The following is a 4,121-nucleotide window of genomic DNA, read 5'->3' as shown; positions in this document are numbered from 1 at the left end:
TGAATCATGTAACTACCTCGAAGATGTTTTTTGAGAAATGTCAATGAAAAGAAAACCCTTTTTCATCTTAGGTGACTTAAGTGATAACATATATAAATCAAATGCAAAGTTAAATGGGATCATTAAGAAAAACAAATCAAAACAGCTTATAAATAAAGCTACAAGAATCACAGAAAACGCCTCATCCGTACCACGAACTATTAAAGTGTGACAGTAGATATTGTAGCCGCTGTTATCAACATCGGCATGGCGTAGCTGCTGGCATCAGCATCACGTTTATAACCTCTATAACCACTGCCATCAGCATCGGCATGGTGTAGCTGCTGGCATCAGCATCACACGTATATCATCCTCTCTAGGACTTGGTTGACGGTTTCCTCATTGGTTGCGATAAGGATAATGTCACTACCGTGTTCCTCCGTTTGTATATATGTGCTGAATTAGGCCTTGTCCCTAGTGTTGACGTATATATGGAAGGAAGGGTGTCTCACGAAAGGGGGGCTATCACAGGTTTATAGAGCATTTTGAGAGGGAATACTGGCTCAACAACACATTCATAAGGACCGATCTGAGGACTTCTGTTAAAGGCCTTGACTGTTCCCGCTATGCGTATGTATCATACACATTCATGTATAGATATAGATTAGTGTCCGTATATGTTGTTATTTACCTTAAGCAGTAGGGTATAGTGATATTCTTAGTAAACAATAAAATGTATTCTTTCTATAGTTGTAATATTATAAGTACTGATATAATCTCGTTAGTGAATCTAAGTCGAATTGCAACAGTAACTATGATTATTATTGTATTATTATTGTACTGATTTATATTTGATATTGTATTGATTATGTATTGATTACAGGTTTGACTGCATTCCAATAAACCGTGGAGCGAGTTCTACGCAGTGGTATCAGTCATCTTAAGATAACACAAATAATCTGATCGCATGAATTGGCGCTTAAAGATATTAAGAGGCCACAGCTACAACTTGTCATAAAAAATGAGAAATTACGATTCCCAGTCATTTTGTCAAAATACTAGTGCCATCCAGTCGACCCTCTTAACATTTTAACGAAGATGACAAGTAAACATACTCTTGAACGTGTTAAAAAATAGTATAGATGCCACTTCTCCCCATAAGACCAAAATTGTTAGACGTCCCCCTATTCCATGGATAAATGGATGATGAGGACATTTCAGACAAGAGGCCAAACATAAGCTGCCACTCTGGGGGACAGTGGTGATTCCGGGACTGGAATGTCAGTGCCAGGTATGAAATCCAAAATATGTAATATCACTAGTACATGTTCAAATATTTGTTATGCTAAGATTAGATAACATGTCAGGTCTTAGTTATTGGGAAAAAAAACAAAAAAAAAAGAAGAAAAAAAGGGAAAAAAAAACTCAAGGGGAGAGAAAGATTGATTACGTAAGGAGGGCATATCACTGGAACGTGTCTTCAAATCCAAGAGGCGTGCAAGAGGGGGCTAGTTAAATAAAACGTTCCACCAGATAATGAAGAAAAGGCTATCGTTCTGGGGTACGTATTCAAATATCCTCGTTAAGAAAAACACACCATCAAAATGTCTCAGTTAGTTAATGGACCCATGTAGTTTAATGGTGCACTGTGGAATTGTAAAGAAAAAAATAGTAACACAGACTTTTGTAGCTCTGGTCGTAGCTTAAAATGTTCCTAGAATAGGCATTACAAAATCTCGTGGTTGGGATGGGGGCTCTCAACTCCCCAGAAACTGATTGTGCACACTTCGCTCGATAACCTTGCCCCCACTAACAGAAATGGATACAAACAACTTTAATGCAGTTGGCATCATTTTATTAAAGATTCTAAAACACGGTGGGCATGAGAAATACTAAGACTTGCTTTGTGTGTGTGTGTGTGTGTGTGTGTGTGTGTGTGTGTGTGTGTGTGTGTGTGTGTGTGTGTGTGTGTGTGTGTGTGTGTGTGTGTGTGTGGAATTCATGTTGAACAAATTGCAAGTAAAACAATAAAGCGAAGTACAGGAAAACACACGAATATGCCGAAGGCCTTTTACGCATTTACTGCTTCATCGGGGCATACAGAACAAGAGATACATAGAAGTATATATACATGTATTTGGCGGTCAGGTCACGTCGATAGCGGTTGTCATCTATCAAATACCACCGATATGATGGCAAAACTGCAAAACGTCGGGATGAGATGCAAAAATCTTGTCAGCTTGACGGGTCCAAGTCGAAGCTGCAAAAAGAACGAAGATCAACTACCGCTGCCGAAGGATGATTACGTCGCACTCATCCGCCTCTGCGTGGAGTTTGGCCCGTTCGAATTCCGAGGATGTGAGTACGAGCAAATCTAAGGACTTGCAATGGGCTCACCTCTCTCAGCAGTTCTCGCCCAGCTGTTCATGGAAACCCTCGAGGCTGACCACTACCAGAACATCGTGGGGAATAATGTAGTCTGGCTTCGCTGTGTAGATGACATCCTCGCTGTAGCACCGACCAGGACTAACCTACAAGACCTCCTCCACAGACTAAACGCAGTGCACCCATCTATACAATTCACCGCAGAAGAGGAGAGAAACGAACAGCTACCTTTCCTCGACACCGTAATCCATAGGAGACCTGACGGCCCGGTATTCTCTATGTACAGAAAACCCACTAATAAAGATGATTTTATACATCATTTCTCTGCCCACTGCAATAGAACCAAAGAAGGCGTTGTCATTGGTTTCTTCCTCCGAGCATTTAGAATCTGCAACCCGGAGTTCCTGGAGGAGGAAATGCAACACGTCAGTAATACCTTCCAACGCCTCCGTTAGCCTCGAACCTTGCTCGCCCACCTCCGACACAAGGCAGAAAAGATCATGTCCAGATCAAGAGGGGACGCCACAGAGAGCAAAACACACAGGATCATCATCCCACACTTGCAGCTGACGCAACAACTGGAGGCCCTGTTCGGCCACATGATGAAGATAGCCACCACGTCTGGTAAAAAGATCGGATATATCGTAAGGGAAAAGAGCTCAGACCTCTTAGCCTGGTGCACAGCATACCTTGCGGCGGCTGGAATAAAGTTTACATAGGTGAGACAGGACGAGGACTCCACCAACAACGAATCGACCAACATCGCAGCGCCCTCCGACAATATGCCAAGAGGAGCGCTTTCGTTGTTCAAGTCGACACCGACGGGCATCTCCCTAAATGGTCCCGGGCCTCCATCATAAAACAAGGCCTGCCCCCACGACAAAGGAAGATGGTACATTCTACTAACAACACCGCAACTGGTAGCTACGAATCGTCGCTCACCTGATTACCGACGTGACCTGACCACCAAGTACATGTGTATATATACTTCTATGTATCTCTTGTTCTGTATGCCCTGATGAAGCAGTAAATACGAAAAGGCCTTCGGCATATTCGTGTGTTTTCCTGTACTTCCCTTCATTGTTCTATTTGCAGTGTGTGTGTGTGACCTATACATATCACAGGCATTTATAAGCAAACAGTAATACATGCTAAAAAAAAAAATATATATAATATATATATATATATATATATATATATATACATTTTTTTTTTAAGTAGTTTACCCTATTAAGAAGTAAACATGAACCGACACTTACGGCATCTTCATAGAAAATTGACAACTGATAAGATTGGAAACTTCTTAAAAGACAGCAGCATAAAACATGGGTGGCGACAGATGAACAGGCGTTTGGAACTTATGGAATTTTTCGGAATTAACGAAGGGGCGATGTGTTTTATTGGGAGAAGATTCTGAAACAAAGAACACTGAAGTCAAACATGCAAAGGAACATAATGGGGTTGTTTCCGTTCCTCTTTTAAGGCTTTTGATTAATTTTGTTAAATCGCCAGGGAGAATTTTTAGATTCTACATTGAATATATCTACAACATTTTATTTTACATTTCGATCATCAGGAAATTGACTTCGCTACCCTCCGATAATTAGTTAATGATTATTATTTTCATATATTTATTTATTCGTTTGATTTTTTAGTGGTGAGCAAAATATATTTTGTCACTTCCCAGCCCCGAGCCAAAAGTCAGTAAACATCAGGAATCAGAAATTAATAAAACATGTTTCTGCTAATAACCACGT

The sequence above is a fragment of the Penaeus chinensis genome, chromosome 16 (assembly GCF_019202785.1).
Source record: "Penaeus chinensis breed Huanghai No. 1 chromosome 16, ASM1920278v2, whole genome shotgun sequence".
Taxonomy (NCBI): Eukaryota; Metazoa; Arthropoda; class Malacostraca; order Decapoda; family Penaeidae; genus Penaeus; species Penaeus chinensis.
Note: the sequence above shows the minus strand (reverse complement) of the source record.